The following is a 21811-nucleotide window of genomic DNA, read 5'->3' on the forward strand; positions in this document are numbered from 1 at the left end:
ATCTTGAAAGTAGGGCCCAGCCACTCTACTAAGAATGTATCTTATGGAAGTAAGAATAGGCATGAAAAGATTTAAATAAAAGAATGTTTATAATAAGCAAAAAGAAAATCTGGAAGCAACCTAAATGCTCAATAAAAGACAGTAGATTAAATAATTATATATTTATACAATGAAATCACTGAGCTAGATATTTTGTTTGCCTCACATCTGCACTGATCCACCTAACACTTGCTGGGTACAGCTTCAATCTCCACCCTTCTCCACTTTCTACACTCTTTTCCTCCCTCCTCAGTGCCTTGTAAGGTTAACCTTTATAGACCGCATCTAACAGGTCCCCTTACCCTCTGGCTTTGGGTTAGGTTTGGCAGACGGAAAGCATCAGCCAAAGATGGATGTTCTGATCAAACATGGAAAGACAGAGGTCAGGGTACTTATTCCTCCTGCTCCTTCCCTGCTGGGACATAATTCGGCAGTGGCGATGTGCCTCTACTGAAGGCTGCAGGTCTCAAGGGGTTGCTGTAACCATTCCCTCCTGCAACCATTCAGGCCTAGGGAGAATAACGGCTTCCCTGTTGCTAGCCCTGGCTGTTGCAGTATCCCTCAGCCCTTCCTAAACTCTCTTAACTTATCCATTTTAAGTAAATCATATATTCCCACCTGGGATCCTGACTTTGCTGCCACTGAAAATCATGTTTCACTCTGTATGGTAAGACATTGTATGGGTTTACCACAATTTGTTCAACCAACACCCTACTGAAGAACCTTTAAATTGTTTCTTTGTTTGTTTGTTTGTTTTGGGGGAAGATTAGCCCTGAGCTAACTACTGCCAGTCCTCCTCTTTTTTGCTGAGGAAACCTGGCCCTGAGGTAACATCCAAGCCCATCTTCCTCTACTTTATATGTGGGATGCCTACCACAGCATGGCGTGCCAAGCGGTGCCATGTCTGCACCCAGGATCCGAACCGGCAAACCCCGGGCTGCCAAGAAGCAGAACGTGCAAACTTAACCACTGCACCACCGGGCAGGCCCCTAAATTGTTTCTAATCTTAGTGAGGAGTCTGACTCCTGGCCAAAAATCTATGTGTGATCTCTCAGGCCCAACTACAGGCAATTAAAAAGGCTTTACCTGGCAAGTCTCTTGGGAAGGGCTGCCATCCCACACCAGACTTGGTGCACAGCCAGTGCCCTGCAGTCTCAGAAGGGAGTTGTAGTCAAGGACTCAGGCCCCTAACCAACCATGCTCTTACATTTATCTGCATTCCTAGCCCAGGCACCTCTATTTGGAGGCCTCTTTATCAGGAGACTTTCACAGACACCTCTGCTGAGACCTCATGTTGGGGGGAGAGGAATCTTGAAGATACTTTCTCCACTCTGGCTCAGTACTCAGTGAGGACTATCTTTCCATTCTTACTCCCTTCCCTTCTCCCTCCCCCAAGCTTCTGGGCCCATAAAATGGCAGAAGCCCTTTGCTTAGGGCTCCCTTGGCAGTGATAAGATCCTCACACCCTCACATCCACACATCTGCACTGACCCTTGCTGGGTGCTGTCCCATGGGGAAGAACAGAACACACAGGGAGCCTGCACTTTCTCTCGGTCAGCCTCTTGCTTATACTGGAGCAGTAAGTAATGAAAGGCTTGACTGTTAATTTCATTTTGACAACTCAGCTCTCTCCAGCTCAGCTCTTGACACTTTCCTACTATAAACACTGCTACAAAAATTAACCTTATATATGTATAATTTCTCACATGGGAGTACATCATAAGATAAATTCCTAGAAGTGCAATTATAGTCAGAGTAAATGCATGATTTTGATAGCTATTGACTAACTTCTCTTCATAGAAATTGTATCAGTTCACTTCTCCCCCAACATTGTATAAGAGTGCCCTGGGTAAGTTATTTATACTCTCTGTGAAATTGTTTCCTCCTCTGTAAAATGGGCATAAAAATAGAACGTACTCCATACGGTTGCTGTGAGGATTGAATTACTTATTATGAGTTAACTGTTTACCCACTTTCACCACTCTTATTTAACATAGTATTGGAAGACCTAGCCACAGCAATCAGGCAAGAAAAATAAATAAAAGGGATCCAAATCAGAAAGGAAGAAGTGAAAATGTCTCTGTTTAAGATGACCTGATTTTATACATAGAAAACCCTAAAGAATCCATGAAAAAGTTTTTAGTAATAATAAATGAATATGGTAAAGTTGCAGGATACAAAACCAACCTACAAAAATCAGTTACATTTCTATACACAAGCAACGAAGTAGAAGAAAGAGAAGTTAAGAATACAATCCCATTTACAATTGCAACAAAAAAGAATAAAATAACTAGGGATAAATTTAACCAAAGAAGTGAAAGACTTGTACACTGAAAACTATAAAACATTGTTGAAAGAAATTGAAAAAGACACAAAGAAATGGAAAGGTATTCCATGCTCTTGGACTGGAAGAATTAACATAGTTAAAATGTCCATACTTCCTAAAGCAATCTACAGATTCAATGCAATCCCTATCAAAGTTTCAATGACGTTTTTCACAGAAATAGAACAAAAAATTCTAAAATTTATATGGAACAAGAAAAGACCCCAAATAGCCAAAGGAATCCTGAGAAGAAAGAACAAAGCTGGAGGTATCACACTCCCTGATTTCAACATATTCTACAAAGCTGTAGTAATTAAAGCAATAGGGTACTGGCATAAAAACAGACACACAGATCAGTGGAACAGAACTGAGAGCCCAGAAATAAACCTACACAGCTACAGACAGCTAATTTTTGACAAAGGGGAGCCAAGAACATACAATAGAGAAAGGAAAGTCTCTTCAATGACTGGTGTTGTAAAAACTGGACAACCACATGCAAAAGAATGAAAGTAGACCATTATCTTACACCATACACAAAAATTAACTGAAAATGGATTAAAGACTTGAATGTAAGACCTGAAACCATGAAAATTCTAGAAGAAAACATAGGCAGTACACTCTTTGACATGGATCTTAGCAGCATACTTTCAGGTGCCATGTCTGACCAGGCAAGGGAAACAACAGAAAAATTAAACAAATGGGACTACAACAAACTAAAAAGCTTCTGCTTTTTTGCAAAAGGAAAGCAAAGGAAACCATCAACAAAACGAAAAGACAACCTAGCAATTGGGAGAAGATATTTGCAAACCATATATCAGATAAGGAGTTAATATCCAAAATATACCAAGAACTCATACATCTCAACAGCAAAAAAGCCAACAACCCAATTAAAAAATGGGTGAAAGACCTGAACAGACATTTCTCCAAAGAAGATATACAGATGGACAACAGGCACATGAAAAGATGCTCAACATCATTAACTATCAGGGAAATGCAAAGCAAAACTACAATGAGATATCACCTCACTCCAGTCAGAATGGCTATAATTAACAAGACAGGAAACAACGAGTGCTGGAGAGGATGTGGAGAGAAGGGAATCCTCATACACTGCTGGTAAGAGTGCAAACTGGTGCAGCCACTATCAAAAACAGTATGGAGTTTCCTCAGAAAATTAAGAATAGATCTACCGTATGATCCAGCTATTCCACTGCTGGATATTTATCCAAAGAACTTGAAAACACAAATGCATAAAGATACATGCACCCCTATGTTCATCACAGCATTATTCACAATAGCCAAGACTTGGAAGCAACCTAGGTGCCCATCAAGGGAAGAATGGATAAAGATGTGGTATTTATACACAACAGAATACTACTCAGCCATAAGACATGATGAAATCCAGCCATTTGTGACAACATGGATGGACCTTGAGGGTATTATGCTAAGTGAAATAAGTCAGAGGGAGAAAGTCAAATACTATATATGATCTCACTCATACATAGAAGATAAAAACAACAAACAAACACATAGCAACAGAGATTGGATTGGTGGTTACCAGAGAGGAAGGGGGGAGGGAGGAAGGCGAAAGGGATGATTAGGCATGTTTGTGGTGATGGATTGTAATTAGTCTTTGGGCGGTGAACAAGAGGTAATCTACACAGAATTTGAAATATATTATGATGTACACCTGAAAGTTATATAATGTTATAATCCAATGTTACTGCAATAAAAAAAATGTTTATTTAAAAAGAAAAAAGAAAATCTGCTGGCACTGGTACATGTCACTAATCCTTTCTAGACTTAGTATCGATTAGTACACTCTCACTTCTTCCATCCCCAAACAATCCAGACCTGGTGAAGGGTATGGCTTTTTTTTATATTCAAATTTCAATAATCTATTCATAAATCATACAGGCTTCTGAACACTAAGAGAAAAGAATTCATTTTGTTGTACCATTTACCTTTACGTTTACAGAGGATTCGTATATATCCACCACCTTTCCTAGAGAAATACTTCAAAGTTCATTCTTTACTAAAAATGGGTCAATAGTGTGTTCCTTGGAAGCAAAGACAGCAAACCATTGTAGGATCAAAAATAATTCCCAAATTCTTTCTTCATGGGTTACTGAATCAAATATTGTGGCTATTTTAGTGCCCAAATAACATCAAAAGGCTTTCAGTTTCAGATGAACAGTTTTCTGAGCCTTTCTATGTAATACAGATTATTTCAGTGGGTAATCTAAAGACATGAAATTCTAGAACCATGGGACAATAGTTTGGTATTTTATACCTTAAGAGGATAGTTTAGTCAAACAACTGGTTAGACTCATTATAAATTAAATTAAATTTTATTTCCTAGTTTTCAAAATATGTGCTGTTTTGTATGTGGTTATGCATAAGCCTCATAAAATGGATTGTTCCACTGTGTTCCTTATTTGTCCAGGTCTACTCCGGAGGCCTGTGTTCCAGAGGCCATGTTTTGACTTGGGATCTGGAAACAAAGTTGCTGAGAGAAGTGAGGTCAATTTTGCTATGAGGGAAATCATTAGTCTACCAAAGGCGGATCAAAGCTTTACAAAGGATTTCATAGTTTGAATTGAAGGGCAATGAAACATAGAAACAAGAAAACAGATAGTGAGGTTGGTGGCTGAAACAATTGAGAGAAGGATAATCAAGCGCAAGTACAAATCTGGTCACTTGGAATCTGAACTTTGAACGGACAATATGCATTCTGTGTTGTTTGGCTTATTAATTCAGGGGCTTCTTTACCCTTCATCTTCAGTTTTGAAAGAGGATTTCTGGTTCAGAGTCAGAGCATTCCTGAAACCACTAGTGTTTCCGCAGGCAATGGAGGAAAAGTCCACTCTCTGGAACAACATAGGTTTTAGGCAGTCCTTGCTGCCCTTTTCAGGCCTTTATATACATAGCCAAATCCCTCATTAGCATTCATGTTTCCAACAAGAACAATTCTCATTTTTTCAATCTAGGGAGGCACATGCTTCAGGGCAAGGCAATAATAGACACTACTGAGTTACGTGAAAGGGTCACTGAAGATAAACCCAAAGGAGGGCTGAAGTTGGTTTGGATGCCCAGCTAGATGCTTCACTGCAGCGACATGAGTATGGCAAACTGCTGAAATTTGCTGAGGATCCATCACGTTCCACAAGATCACGCTTGCAAGAACTACCGGAGTATCCAACAAAATCACTGGAATCTAGAACTTGCTCAAGGCTATTCCCTGGGAATGAGCAGGCAGACAAGCAGCTAAGTGATACCTGACCACCTGCCCTCACTGGATTGAAGTCCTGATTCTTCCACTGTTTCAATTACAAGCTCTGAGTAGAAATAGGGGATATGGTGGGTTGACATCCTGACAGACTCTAACTGCTTCAGCTTTACTGTGCAGACCACCTCCCACAACTGATAACCACGTAGGTGGGCAGACATGTTTCCAGAAATGCGAGTGGATGCTTGGAAAGAAAGAAAATCCAACCACAACATTGAAAACCCAGGTACTGTCCATTTGCATATCTTATTCCTTCTCTCCTAAATTCTCACAATACAATAGTCTTTGCTTTTATTAAGCATAAATTTGACACAACTATTATAGACTTACTCATTCTCCCTCCCTCTCCCCCCAAAAATGCCAGTTGTGACTGGTCAGACTCACTTTCTGGGCTCTGCTCTCCCCAGCCCCTGGCGCTGTGGATGCTTCGGGCCCCGAGCATCAGTCTCCACTGGACGCAGGAGTTCTGAGCAGCGCACAAGCCCACTATCGAGAGGGGCCAGGAGTTTCTGAGGCCCCTGCGGGAACCTGGGAAGGGAAAACGGGGACGGTAGAGGCCAGACCTCCTGGGCCCCCTGCCCCACTTTGGCGCAGTTCTCCTTTATTTTACGTATTGGGCTTGTTGGTAAACTTCTCTTAGTAGGAAGGGTTCAAACGATTTTTAAGGGTTTGAAATGGCTGCTGTGGCGGAAGGAGGTCCTAAGGGGAGTCGGACTTGGCTTGAAGGCCGGGACCTGTCACCCGCTGTGACAGAAGGGAAGAAACCTCTCCTCTCTGTTAATAACCTCGGCACCGCCTACCTCACAGGCCGCTGTGAGAGCCAACACCTGGGCGAGCCGGTTCCGCTGGCTGTCGCCTTCCCGCCGGAAGTCCCGCCTCCGCGACGCCGACCCGGCCAACCCGCACCCCCACTGCACACACACCGGAAGTGGGCCTCGCAGGCGGCCGCGTCCACCCAGCGCCTGGGCGTCCTCTTCTCCGGGCAAGACGTGGACCCCTCCCGCCTAGAGTCCCACCCGCCGGCAAGAGTCTGACCCCGCAGGCCTAGATGTCGCCTCTGCTGGCCAAGATTATTTCTCCACTGGCCACCAGTTCGACTCTCCGCACCAAGAATTGGCCCTAGACTCTTAAGGGACATCTTTTTTCTCAGTCCATGCCCGGAGCCATGACAGAGACCTCTAAGCCCACTTAGGAATCCCACCCAACTGCCCAGCCAGAGGCTCACAGAGGCCGGGCAAAGGGAGCCCATATCCGAGTTCGCTGAATTGGAGGTGGAAATTGTCGCCCTGTGCCACCTGCTGGCAGCCAGAGAGAGACGCTGCGTGGAGCTCAAGAGGAAGCTGGGCCTCGCGGCCTTGGTGGGGCTGAGGCAGCATCTGCCCAAGAGCTGGCACAAGGTTCAGGTCTCCAACGCCCACGAGAAACAAAAGACGACAGCTGCCCTGTTCGCCGTGGGCTCTGCCATCTGCTGGAAGCTTGCAGACATGAAGAAGTCGGCCACATTCAGATCCTCTGAAGGTCTGTTGGGGACAGTCAAGTCCAGAGGCCCAGGGGGCAGAGAGCTTGGCGGTGACTGCCTTCCTTCTTGAGCGGGAGGTGGGGATGATCTGCTCCCAGTTTCTGAGACTGGGAACGATCCGCTTCCTGGAAGTGGAGCTGATCCTGTTCCAGGGAGTGCGGATGACGTGCTGCCCTTTCTGAAGCTGGAGTGAGCCCCTTGGTAACCTTGCCTGGCCACCTAACCAGTGCAAGAACTCCCCTCATCACAGTTGCAATTCTGCCCGCCAAAGACAAGTAGCCAAACCATAATTGTAAAGTTAATTCGGGAAATGGACAGAGTCCACTTTTGAGAAAAGCAATGCCCGTTTGTAGACAGATATTGGCTGCCGTTGAGATAGGGAACCCAACGTTTTTTATCCAGTTATTTTACACTGAAATTTATAGATGAAATGTATCACTATCCTAACCTTCCTGGGGTTGCATTTAGATGGACAGCACAATGGCTCCAGAGGGATCTTAGGCAAAGCCCAAACTCTTTTTTGGAAAACTAATCTATCAGAAGGCCAAAGTAGATTTCTGTTTAGAACTGGAAAAATGTATGAAATAATGTGTAATCCTATCCCTTCCCATTTCCTTCCTTCCCTAAATCTCAGAAGGAACCTTGAAAGCTGCACTGGGCCTACAATTTTTATTTTAAAGAGATGATCAAGAAAACCTGTTTTTCTCTTGAGACTGTCAGAAAGGGTGAAAAAATATCAGTAGACTAATTGTTACATAATCCTGTAACTTTTTAAAAACTTGATTTTATTTTAAAGCTCCTAATTAAACAAAGTAACTTTCGCTTCGATTTAGGAGATTAACTAATTTGGACTCAAACTGAAATTGCAACTCTGCTTTGCCTTGTGCTTTGTTTATAATCTTTTTATATATCAAAAAGAGAGTTTTAAAGCATAACACTTGTGGCAGTGTGTCTCTGCCACAGCAGCATGCCACAAAAGGAGGAATATTGCTTCTCTGTTCTGCAGCAATTCCTAGTTAGATACCCCCTCCAGCTGAGGGGCTGGAGGGAAAACAGCACAGCCAAGTTCAAGAAAGGTAAACCGCTGTCTTAAGCAACATTTAAGACAGAATGCCTATCTCCTGTAAAGCTAGCTGTCATGCCTTTGAATGGACCTACCTAATTGCCCATCACTGGGCTCCTTGACTAGAAGTCTGTCCTTGCTTAAAATTAACCCCAACTGAGAAGGAAACAACCCGACCCTCGGGATGCCAGGTTAATAGGAACCTGATTTGAGTTGATTCAAGCTTTTTCATATCTGATTTTCACAGGAGCTGTGGTACTTGTTATTTTGTTTTGTTTCCTTTTCCATTTTGAAAATGCCTGGACCTGGCAGCTCTTTCCTTCCTCCAGTCACACTGCCTGAGGTAGAAGTTTGTGTCTTACTGGCTTTAGCAGGGGGTCTCGGACCTTTATTTGCTTGGGTATATATTGATAACATCTCATTGCCTACAGGAAGTCTCTCCAGCCTAAGAAAGTGGCCCTGTTTTGTTGATTCTTGAATGCTCCCCCGTATTGCTTTAGTTTTCTCATCAGCAAAACCAAATACCACATAAATGCAAAAGTACATGGTACACTGTAAAGTCACTGATGTATTCCAACCCTCTACAGGTTTCTCAAGACAAAGTTTTGCTTGGATTAAAACAAGATGTTCAACTATTTTATGTGTTTGTTTTTTAATTTGTTATCAACCACAATGGTTTTCTATACTGAAGAACTAGAGACAAACTTGCAGCATGCATAAAGGCCAAGTATTCCAACAGGCAAAGGCTTTGACCCCATACTGCAGAAAGCCTTGTGTTAGCAAAAATCTCAGACTGACGTCATGGGCCAACCCAGAATATGTTCTATTTTATTTAATACTTTGAACAAATGCAGTAACAGTTTCCTCCAGTAAATCCTCAACTCCCCAAGTGCAGTAAAGAACATATCTATTTTTGTTCATCATTGTATTCCTATGCCTGGCTTAGGGTAGATGCTCAATAAATACTTGTTGAACCAATGAAGGAATCAATATCACATACTTCAGACATCAAATCTTGGATCCAAGAGATTATCAACAACATGAACTAGTTGACAAGTTCCTCCTCCTTTTAAAGAAAGCATTTTACTTCCCTATTCAAAGACAGTTTGAGACCCTACTATGCGTCAGGCACTGTGCCAGGCTCTGAAAGAACAGAAATTAATTAGACATGATCCATGCTCCCTAGAAACAGATTTTCAAATCATTATAATTCACTGCAGTAGGTATTAAAATGGAGGGAGTCTGTGAAGAAGGGTGTTCAACTCTGCCTTGATAAGTCAGAAAAGAACTCAGGCAGAAAGTCTTAAAGGACTAGCAGAAATTTGCCAGACAGATAAGAGTAGAACATTCCAGACAGTATCCAGAGGAACTAAGTCATAGAGGAATGTAATAGAAGGACATGTTCCAGGAAATACAAATTTCACTATGGCTAGAGATAGAGGGGAAGTGTTGAGAGATGAGGTTGGAGAAATAAACGGGCAAAATTGTCAACAGTCTTACATGCTATCTCAGACATTACTATTTTATCTTGTAGGAAATAGGGAGGCATTGAAGGTACTTAAGTAAGAAAGTAACTTATATGCTATCTCAGACATTAGTATTTTATCCTGTAGGAAATGAGGAGGCATTGAAGGTACTTAAAACAAATTTGTGTTTTAGATAGATCACTCTGGCCACCATAGAAATAGATTGAGAAGTGTTTAAGAAGTAGAATATCCAAGACTTAGGAAACAAGTGCATGGGAGAGAGGGATGGAAAGATTTGCAAGTTGATGAGGACGTAGAATTGGAAAGACTTGGTACTAAGAATCCTGGAGCCACACATTCATTTTGCTTTGGCTATTTTATTGGATTCCAGCACACCTGCATCAATAGCCATGGACACCAAATAACGTGCCTCCGTAAGTATATGGACTCTGGATCAAAAGTTTCCTCCAGATTTCCTTCCTTCCACTTGCTTCTACCCTTCCCATACATTGCTGCCCCTCATTCTCTAGCCTGTCTATCTTCATAATTTGGTCACCTCTGCTCATCTAAACCTATTTGGATTTCATAGCCTAACTTCAACCTATTTCACTTTAACTTGGCCATTGCAGGATGCAATTTCCAATAGTTCCTGGAATATGTGAACCCTCAAACATGCCCTATCCATAGGTCTGGCTCAACCACTGAGAACCACAGGTTAGGAAATATATTGGAACAAAATTCCCTGAGGCTCAGTTTTTTGGTCTTCCATTGCCCATATGAGTGAAGGGGTTGGGGTGGGAAGTAGAGACAAAGGTTGAAAGTTCCAGCTTTCACAGATGACACTCCCCATGCAGCTGGCAAAGATGAGAGTAGAGTACCTGTTAATTACCATCATACATATCCCAGCATATTTCTAGCATCACAGCCAGAGAAGTGCACCAGCCACTTCTGGAGGCTACTTTACTTCTAAGCTCCAGATTTGAGAGAAATTATATCACATACCTACTCTGATGGCTTGCATGGATTGCTGAGAGGTGAGCAGTGACCACTGACCCAGAACTGTGTAGGCCTTCTGATAGTGTGAGGCAATATGTTTGATGGCCCTACCCATCAAGGGGACAATGATGCCATTTGTTGATTCTGTTAAGGGATGAGGTCAGTTGCATCTAGGCCATGGAATTTCAGTTCTTGCCCATAGACTCCAATGTAAGGAAAAAAAATGAGTTCCACTCTATCAAAACTACTGGGGCCTCAATGCAGGCACCATCCGAGACCATGTCCCACTCCTGCTGACCAGATCTATTGGTGAAAGGCTCAATGATGCCACAACTTCCAGTGTCTAGAGCCACATTCACGTAAGGCAAGTGACAAAGGGGAAGAATCCCTTCCAGATGATGCACCTTGGCCAGCTAGTATAAACACATTATCATGCCACTTGGCCATCTCTCAGAAATTACTAAGCAGGTCCCTAAGACAGTCAAAAATATCTGGCAATTCCTGAGAATTCACCAAGTAATTTAAAAGTTCATTCCCTGTGTATCTATACTACCACCCAAATAACTGAAGCCTCAAGAAGAGAAGTAGGTTCTTCTGGAAGTTGAAGGTTTTGGTCACCTCTACCCCAATCCTGGCTACCTGGCCTCAGACCCATGGCATCAAAACTGATGCATCCAACATAGTGCTACCTCTCCAAGGAGACTCTCCTCTTCTTTCTCTCTCCCCCCCCTCCCCCGCCCAGTAACTTGCAACTGATTGGGGAAGAAGAATTGTACCTAATTTAAAGGAACAATTCATAGACTTGGCCGAGACAAACTTTCTTTCTGTAACATTAGAACTAAGAGATAGAAAGACTGAATCAGATGGTAACTGGTCTGTACAGTCATATAGATGTGGGTTTTTGTTGTATTTGGAACATATCCAAGCACAGAAGGTGATCTGCTAAAAGGAGACCAGAGCAGACGTGCAGAGAGTTGCCATGTGACCACTCAGACTCACTCCCTAGCCAGAACTGAGGGCAGGACACAATTCCAAAGAAGTGAATGTGAGCTGGGCCATGATGCCAAAACTTCACCACCACAGAAACCCTTAAGTCTCATGCCAGAAAAGAGAAGAGTCACCTGGGTTTATAAGGTGACAAAAATCACTTATTCCCATTAGGAAAGTTATGGGTCAGGGAGGCAGTCTTGGGAAACACTGAGCAAACTAGGGAAACACTGGCACCCAGACCAGGGAAAAGAAGGAAACTCTACTCCTAACATATTGCTGTTTTTTTTATTATGAAAGAGTTTACTCGCTTACTCTACAAATATTGAGCCCCTACTATGTGCCAGGCACAGTTTAGGCGCTAAGGATTCAGCAGTGAGCAAAACAGACAAAAAAATTCTTGCCTTCATGGAGCCTATATTCATATGGGGGAAAAAATAAATGATAACGTAACGAACACCCATGCAGACACCACAGAACTCGAGGCCCAGCATAGCTATTTACCAGGGGCTGTGAATACTTTACAAAAAGTCCTCATGAAACTGATTCCTTCCTAATTAGCTTGGCTTCACATCATGCTTAGACCTCCTTTTTATTTTGTCACATTTTAACTTCGTAGTATGGCTTCATCTATCCTAACATTGACTAAGAAACCTGTGCTGTAACCCAAGCCACCCACATTTCTAACCAACTGGCTACAAACTTTCAGTGGTTCTCACTACTCTTTCAGACTCCATAATTCACTGGAATGACTCACGGAACTCAGGAAAGCACTATACTTACGATTACAGTTTTACTGCAAAGGATACAAATCAGAAGTGGCCAAGTGAAGAGGCACATAGAATGAGATCTGGGAGAAAATCTGAAGCTTTAATGTGCTCAGGTTTCATCACCCTCCCAGCACGTCGATGTATCATTAACAACCTAGGAGGCTCAGGTGTCCATAGTTGTTATTGTGGTCTCATTTCGTAGGTATGATTGATTGAATCATTGGCCTCATGATTGAACCCAATCTCCAGCCCCGCTTCCCTCTCCAGACCTTGGGATAACCTCCAACCTGGATCATGTGGCTCCAATCCCCAAACTTCTAACCACACAGTTGGGTCTTTCCAGCATGGCCAGCCCTCACCCTGAAACTATCCAGGAACCCACCAAGAATAACAAAGACGCTCAGGCCACTCAGGAAATTCCAAGGATTTAGAGAGTCCTTCCAAGGAACCAGGGACAAAGACCAGCCAAATTCTTTATTATACAACAAAACCAGGCAATAGGAAGCTGCCCTCAAAATGGTCCCTCAGGTTCCAGAAACACAAGCAAAGGGCACTGTGCCTCCACGGCAGCCTGTAAAAATTGCTTACAGACAATTTGGTTGTCAATGTTCCTTACCACCACAAAACTCTCATATAATAATTCACTGCATTGTTCCACCACCCAATGTACACCATTCCATAGCTCTTATAGCTTCCAGACCATTATTTACCCCAAATTCCCATATTAACTGATCATTAGTAACACCCTAGTGGTTGGCACCTAGAAAAACCACAGACTACCAATAGAGAGGCATAAAATACCTTCAAACACACCAGTGACTGTTGGGTTGAGGCAGGACTGGAGATGAAACATCTAGTCTACGCAACCCTGCACAAAACTGGAAGATATCTTCCTTAGCATATTCAAAATCTTTATCTACCCTATGGAAGCTCAGAGTTAATTACTCTTATCCCTGCATATTCATCCTGGCTTCCACTGATTCTTGCTGAGCCTTGTCCCTCTAGACCTTTACCCACCTCCAAATATTATCTCTCAGCCCAGAAGCCTGGGCTGGGAAGCCAGAGCACATAAAAGTATTAGAGGCCTGCTGGTTGGTACCTTGGTTCTTTCTATCCTTAACAGTGTGGAGAGGTTATGAAGCCAGAAGAATGGTGGTGAGCATCAGCCTCCCACTGCAAGCCTTTAATGGAGCCTGTCCGGGGCCTTTAATGGAGTTCTCCTGACGGAGCTGAGTGGGGAGGTGAAGCTTTGCCTCAGCCACCCTGGACACGCTCTCAATCATTCCTGGCCTGCTGTCACTCTGAACTCTCCTTCTTCCTCGGAACTCTGCCCCGCCTCTGTCTGACTCCAAACCATGGCTCTCTGCACTTCAAACTTTGAGCCTACCTCTGGCCCTGTGGATTTGGTATTCCAACCTAGTGTTCCCATCAAATGGCTCTTGTCTTTTTCTATTGGACTCTTTTATTTAGTTTGCCCTTTGACCACTGACTCTGTTTGCTGTCTGTGAAAGCCTGGTAAGCTCATCTGAACCTCATAGGAGAGGAGATGGCAACTCACACATTTGGAGTCACCAAAGATTGGCTAGTTTGCAATACATATAGTTGCCAAGAAGGCAAACATTTATAGCAATGAAAGCTAATATTTTTATGCCACTTACTATGGACCAGACCTATTCTAATACATCTTGTACTTTAATTCATTTCATCCTCATTCTACCTCTTCAGTGCAGGTTCTTTATTATCCCAATCCTACAGATTAACAAAGCAAGGCTCAAAGAGGTGAAGTAACCCTCTCAAAAATACATAGCTAGTAAGTGGCAGAGCCATGTGCAAGCCAGGAAGAGAGGTCTTAGCCAGAAACCAACCCTGCCAGCACCTGGATCTTGGACTTCCAGCCTCCAGAACTGTGGGAAATAAATGTCTACCATTTGAGGTGCCTAGACTGTAGTATCCTTCTATGATAGCTCTAATACAGACTAATACAATCTCCTTCAAATTTTTATTCAAGTCACCCCTTTCGCCACCCTGTGTCCAATTTTAACCATCATATCCCCATTTCTGGCTTTAGCACAATATATCATAGGTTATATTTTTGCTATTTACTTCGGTTTTTGTATGCCTCTTCCACCAGACTGTAAACTCCCTAAGGGCAGAGATTTTTGTCAGTTTTGTTCACTATTATGTCCCCAGCATCTAATGCAGTGTCTGGCACATAATAGGTGCTCAGTAAACAAATGACAGACAGGAAGAAAGTCCAGGAGCTGACTCGTTCTCCTCATAGCTCATCACACTCCATAGGACAGGACGGAGGCAACAGGGCTGAGCCGATGAGTGAAACCTGGTCTGTACTTAGAATGGGGTCAGCAGGATGACAAATGTCAACTTCAACAAAAGATCAGAGTAGCCAGAGTCAGAAAGGCTAATGAGGGCCAAACCAAGGAGGCATCTGAAGTCACAAACAATTAAGGGCATGTAGGCAGCCAATGACTAACTCTGCCGTATACCTGCTTGTTAAGCCTTGTGGCTTTTACTTCTGCTTGCTTCACCTGCCCAGATGCTCCAAGTGCTCCTCACTCCTATTTTGACACTCTTGTCCTTAGCCCAGGCAAGACTGGTGGTGATCTGAGGAATGATATGCACTTCTAATCAGTGCCTTCAAAAGTTTCCTTCCCTCTTCAAGCCTGAGAATCCTAGAAGAGGAAATGCTTATAGCGCTCCCTCAGGTAGAGGCTGGGAGTCTCTCCAGGCTCCACCGGGATCTCTTGCTTTGGCCTACCTTCCCTCACTGCCTGTTTCATTCCCTCTCTGGATTTCACCTCTCTCCCTGGTCCCTTTTGATGGCATCTTAGTTGTGGTTTCATTCCCAGATGCTGTCCTTGGAGTGCTTTATTCAGAAGTCTCTGAGCAGCCGAACCCAGCATCTGGGGCTCCTTCTCCTGCGGGAGTGGACTTAGAGCAAAGGCATAGAGAGGGGCTCTGTAACACACCCCTTCTCCCAGCCACCTCGCTCCACTCACAGCTCCTCCTCGACACTAGAGGGTGCTACTCACACTGTCATTTTACCTTATTTTGTGCCACACAACCCCATTGTCATGCTCTTCACCCCCAAACCTCCATCAGCTACATCTCTCGATGAAATGTTTGTATTAAGGCCTAAATCTATGATTCCCCCTCAAATATGGATAAACCTTACACCACTTCCTTAAGTAGAAAAAAGCACTGACCATTAACTAGGGCTTTTACCTTAACCTGGAGAACCTGCTAACAATACTGAGAAGGGGGTCAGAGGGAAATGGTTTTTAACTCGATAGAGTATCTGACAAAGTTTGTGTATTTGCCTCAGGACCAGGCAAGTGAAGGGAATTCCTTGTTCTGATCCAAAACGAGAAAAGAGAAATTCTTCTCTGAAGGAAGCGGTTGTTTGTGGCTGTGGAGGGAAAGGGAAGAAGATCGATTATCAGGGTCAGTGGATGAAAAGAAAGGAAGCGTGTCAGGAGCTGCTCTGAAGTTGAGCAAGGACGAATTCTCAGCTTCTCACAGCACATCATCCCCCAGTCCCCAAACTCTGAAATCCTCCAGCTCCACACCTCATTATCCTCCTTCCAACCATCTAGTAGGGGGATTTTCTGTTGTAGGTGACTTAGAAGTTGGGGATAGTGGGGGAGGAAAAGTCCCTCATTCCTGGCATCCTTAGTTGGACCCTGAACACATCTCCCTGTAAAAATACTGTTCATTGAGTGGCCAAGTCCTATAGTTCTGTTGGGACTCTACTTCAGAGCATTATGGGCTAAACATAGCTAGGCACCATGCATAATATGGTTTCTGTGGAGAGTGGACTCTGAGTTCCACGTAACTCACTTCTACAAATGAGCCACTGGAATTCTGCCATTCTGACATGGGAACTGCCTGTGAAACTATCAAATGAGAGAGGAAGGTACACTGGTGTCTTTAGGGACTGTTCGGTGCAGAGGACAAGGAAAGATCGTGTGTCCTTTTTGCTTGACAGCTTTCCTGCATTGCCTTTTGATCATTCTAGAGATCAAGAAATATGTTCCCTTCCTTCTGGCTAGGTCTTAAAGGATTCTGAGGCCACAGACCAATACATCCTTTGATTACTGTAGAGTCAAAATAAAGATGTTGTGTCTCCCTTGCTCAGAAATGGAAGAGAACAAGTAAACATCAGAAGAAAATTTAATTTTAGCTTTTTTGGGCATTTGGATCACAAAAAGTACTAAAGCATGTCTGATAAAAGTGCACTTCTTTACCAGAGCTCAGAGAAATAAGTTTATCTAAATTCAGATTATTAAACTGAATTTTATCAGCTTTAGTATAATTGGGGAAGGAGTGGGTATGGGCGTGTGTGTGAGAGAGGGTGAGGTAGGGGAGAAAATGGTTCATGCAATCTTCTCTGTGAAGCTGAAAGTCTAGTTAACTCTGAAAACATGCCATTACTAAGTGAGCTATAAATCATTGTTTATATGCAAGCTAGCCACCAAGTCATATTTATCCTTTTGGAGGGCCCTTAGCAAAACAATGCAATCAACTTCTAGTACACAGAAATATTTCTACACTGCAAGTTTTTTCTGGGGAAAAAAAAATAAGTGATTTGAAAATAGAAAGAGATGAAACAGGCTTTTTCATATGATGCTTTGGTAATTAACGTTTTTACATATAAGAAATATCCTGCAAATATTTAAAGAGCATTCACAAGCATGAGGATAGTGACAGAGTTCAGTAAACCTTGATATCATGCATTTGAGCACTTGCTATGTGCTAAGGACTTTACATCCATTACCTTTTTTAATCCTCACTAAACCCCTTTAAGGAAGAAATTAACAATCCCATTTCACAAATGAGGAAATTAAGGCAGAGAGATTAAGGCACTTGCCCAAGTCTTCGAAGCTTGCAAATGGCAGAGTGGACATTTGAATCCAGGTGCATCTGATTCAGAGCCGGGCTCTCAGCTACTCTACTGCCTCTCAAATGGCTGAAGTCCTGCTGCCACGGTTAAACATCAGCCACTATTATCAAGGATAGCCCAGGGACATCTTTATGGTGCAAGAATCATGTGGAAAACACTCTCAAAGGTTTTCTCTGTACAAAACAGGGCACTTACCAGAGGACGGTGTTCTTGAACATTATTTCCAGTAACAAATCCTTAAAATTAAAGTAATCTATACTTTTTGTGCAATAGATGGTCTTTAAGCAAGTATCTTTTAGAAATGCAATATGGAATATACAGGTACAATATGAATAATGCAATCTGCATAAAAACAGGTGTAATGTCTTGTAGGGATATAGGTGCCCTGCTTGGGGGAGCTGGAAAACAGAGCGGGACAGGCATGCATGTGTGCACACATGTGCGCACCTTGGGAAGTGGCTCTGCTACCATCCAAGAGAGAGGGGGAGTCATAGCGTGTGCTAGTCCCATCTCTAGCCTTGCACGGAGGCTTATTAATATTGGGAGACTCAAGTCTACTGACATGAGCTAGCTCATTTTGCATAATCCTCTCTTGAGGCTGTGGCTGAACTGTGGTGGAAGTTTGGATCACTCCGCCTCAATCTCCCCAGGATAGTCCATACAGCTCTAGAGGTGTCAGTCCTTCCTAGAGGTGTCAGTTCTTGTAGGTGCAACTTTGTTGTTCCGCTTCTGGAAATGGGTGTTGGGGTTCAGGAACTTTCACCCTCTAAGCTCCTAAAATGCAATATGTTAGAAATGCAATCACTTTGCATCAATCACCACACTATCCCCCCTCCCCACTCCACCTCCCCACCCCTGATTCCCAACCAAAGCTCTGGATATTCATAAATCATTATGACTGCTTAATTTTGGAGAGTTCTGCTGAATTGCTTCTAAATTTCTCTGGATCAGTAAATAGGAGTGAACTTACTGCCCACAGCAGCTGCTAGCCCCAGTATCTGTGAAAGCAGGGTCTGTATCCGCATGCCAACCTCCACTGACTGGGTGGACCCAGCAGGAACCTGTCCTCAGGGCTCTGAATTTTCCTTCTGTAGTATCATATTCCCCAGGCTCAGGGACTAAAGGAAAGCCAAGCCATTGCCTTGTTGCCAGGGAAACCAAGCAGGTGCTCTGAAGCCAGTGGTTCCTAACAAAATGCTCAACTTTTCCTTGCTGGGAGGCAGAGGTTGTTCTAGCTAGGGTAGAAGTTAGATTCCAAGTGGTCAGAACTGGAACAGTGTTTGCCATATGGCATCAGGAGGTCAGACGGGCCAGCTAAGTCCGAATCCATTAGAGAAAGCTTACATTGGAAAGGTGGCAAGACAAAGAGCTAATACATAACCCAAAGGCTGGAGTTTGGGATTACAGAGTCAGGATTTGAGAATCAGGCAAACTGGGGTTCACTTTACAAAAATGTAGGGAGCAAAGTAAGATGTCCAAGGGCGCTGCTGAAAAGAACCTCAGGGTGTTCCTTGGTTTCCTCAAGGAAACCAAGGCACCGTGAAACATGAAAGGATACATGGGCAGATTTGTCAGCTTCACAGCAAGGTGTGCAGCCTTCTACCTCCTGCCCTGCTCTTGAGTGAGTTAGAACAAGTCCTGTTTCCAATTCCAGGCACATGAGTGTGCATCAGTGAATCACATAGAAAAGCTCCTTCCTCAGGGCTGGATATCACCTTGACTCCCCCTGAATACTTTGGTCTACTTTGACCTCTGCTTGACCACAAACTAGCGGGAATGTCAAGCCCTTTCTTTCAGAAGGTCCCCTCTCCTAGATCTTTGCAGATAAGTCTCACACAAGGTCCCAGTCAGCTCCCACTTAAAGCTCTGCCAACCTAAGTGCAGTCTGACTGGCAAACAAGCATACCAATACAACAAAAATCCAAATGCTTTGTTATGGTCTTCAAGGTTTATCTCATCAATCTCATCTTATTACCATAGCCTCTTCTCTTTACCTTCTTCCAGCTTCACAAATTTTTTTGTTCCCTGATCATGCCAAGCTCCTGTACCATCCCTAGACTGTCTACTGGCCCTACCCTGAGTTCTGCACTTTATAGGATCACATCTAGCCTTCCTTCCTCCATGCCCCTCTACATAGGGCAAGGGACATGCTCACCAAGACCCATTACCTCCCACTCTTCTTGGGGTTCCTGGGACCACAGAAGGCTCTGTGCAAACAGCCTCAAGCCTGCTCCTAGAGCCTGCAACAGCCTCTTTCTCAGGTCTGTCCTCCTGGAAGGGGACCACTCCCACCGGTATGTACATCTCTAGATTCTGTGTTACACAGCATATCATAGAATACAGACATAGAAAATAATTATTGAACAAGAATTTAAATTACTCAACATGTTTGCTTAGGTCTCCCCAGAAGAAAGGGTTAAATTAAAAACAGTGCCTTCAGCTGTGCCCTGACAGTCAACTCTTTAAGGCTTTGTTAAACCATAAAGCCAGGGAAACTCAGAATTCAAGTTTCCCCCGAGACAGGCAGGATTCAGAGAAAGCAAAGACACGTTAGACTTCCCTGGCTCTTACAAGCTGGTGGGGATGGGAGACACATACATACAAACATGGCAGTAGCACAAGGGGTGCGGGGCACAACGCATTAAGAGATACAAAGCTCTGTGGGAGCAGGGGAGGAGCAGTATCTGAAAACATTCCAGCAAAGGGGTCACCTTTCATACCAAGGTGAACTTGGAATGAGCAAGATTTAACTGAGACGAGGGAAGAGGAGAATTAGGTGTTGACCAAATTTTATCCAGCTACCATTTTATCTATTCAAATTTTATCTACCATGGCAAGAAGATAGTAAATAACATTTTTAAATTACTTTTAAATAGAATTATTTGCATATTAGTTATGTAAATAGAAGGAAACGCAAGAAGAACTACAATAGAAATGGCTAAAGTGGTTTCTGTGGGGAAAGGAACGGAGGGGATAGGAAGGATTGGGGTTGTGAGATGGGAGAGGGCCTGTTGTGGCTATTTATAAACCCTTCAGTACTATTTGATTTTAAAGGCACAGATATGAATTCCTTAGAGAAATAATTATTAAGTGGGCTTTAAAGAATGATAAGGTTTCTACAAGGAGAGGGAGGAGAGGGGGCATTCCTAGCAGAGGACCCAACATTAAGAGAGAGAGGAGGCAGGAGAGCAGAGGGAGGAGCGGGTAACCCATGAGGATCACAGTGTGGAACACACCTATGTGGATAGGGACACATGAGCTGGTGCTCGACTGCAGAAGGGCTTGGATAGAAGGACACGCACACACGTGCTCACATTGTTGTTGGCAGAAAGGCAATAAAAGGCATTGGGCAAAGGGGTGATATGCTCAGCACTGAGCTCTACATACAGCAGAGGTTCTTGCCTTGGAGATCACCTGCTTGTTGAGACAAAATTGCTGGGTCCCACCCCACAGCCAAAATTTCTTCTTGAACTCACAGAACTCAACAAGAAAAATCAAACAACCCGATCAAAAAATGGGCAGGAGACATGAACAGACATTTCTCCAAAGAAGATATACGGATGGCAAGTAGACATATGAAAATATGCTCATCATCACTAATCATCAGGGAAATGCAAATCAAAACTAAACTAAGATATTACTTATACCCATTAGAATGGCAAAAATAACCAAAACAAAAAGTGACAAATGTTGGAGAGGTTGTGGAGAAAACGAAACCCTCATACCCTGCTGGTGGGAATGCAAACAGGTGCAGCCACTATGGAAAACAGTATGGAGATTTCTCAAAAAATTAAAAATAGAAATACTGTATGACCCAGCCATCCCACTACTGGGTATCTATCCAAAGAACTTGAAATCAGCAATTCCAAAAGTCCCATGCACCCCTATGTTCATTGCAGCATTATTTACAATCGCCAAGATGTGGAAGCAACCTAAGTGCCCATCAACTGATGATTGGATAAAGAAGATATGGTGTATATATATATATATATATATACAATGGAATACTACTCCACCATAAAAAAGGATAAAATCGTCCCATTCACAATGACGTGGATGGATCTTGAGGGTATTATGTTAAATGAAATAAGCCAGATAGAGAAAGACAATTTCTGTATGACTCCACTCATAAGTGGAAGTTAAACATGTAGACAAAGAGAACAGATTAGTGGTTACCAGGAGAAAGGGGAGGTGGGGGGTGGGCACAAAGGGTGAAGGGGTGCACCTACAACATGACTGACAAACAATAATGCACAACCGAAATTTCACAAGGTTGTAAACTATCATAATCTTAATAAAAAGTAAAAAAAAAAAAATTATTCTTGAGTAGGTCCAGGATGAGGCCCAAAGATTTTCCATTTCTAATAAGTTCCTAGGCAATGCAAATGCTCCTGGTCTGGGAACCACAATTTGAGAACTGCTAAGAGAGTTATCTAGCAAC

General features: G+C 43.2%; 1 protein-coding gene and 1 pseudogene across 6 annotated transcripts in view; one reads left to right on the forward strand and one right to left on the reverse strand.

The window, feature by feature from the left end:
- Positions 1-6531, reverse strand: part of LOC100055310 (spermatogenesis-associated protein 31D4) — a 31663-nt gene extending 25132 nt beyond the window's left edge. For 2 of the 6 annotated variants that reach the window (XM_070248482.1, XM_070248479.1), the window contains exons 1-2: positions 6449-6529; positions 6033-6176 (exon numbers count right to left, since the gene is read on the reverse strand). The gene's annotated coding sequence lies outside the window, so the exon portion shown is untranslated. The other 4 variants (XM_070248483.1, XM_070248481.1, XM_070248480.1 and 1 more) reach the window with 4 other exon arrangements.
- Positions 6532-6663: 132 nt separating this feature from the next.
- LOC138920366 (tumor protein D55 pseudogene) lies at positions 6664-7388 on the forward strand (annotated as a pseudogene).
- Positions 7389-21811: the final 14423 nt, after the last annotated feature.

This window comes from Equus caballus, chromosome 23, assembly GCF_041296265.1.
Source record: "Equus caballus isolate H_3958 breed thoroughbred chromosome 23, TB-T2T, whole genome shotgun sequence".
NCBI classification, from domain to species: domain Eukaryota; kingdom Metazoa; phylum Chordata; class Mammalia; order Perissodactyla; family Equidae; genus Equus; species Equus caballus.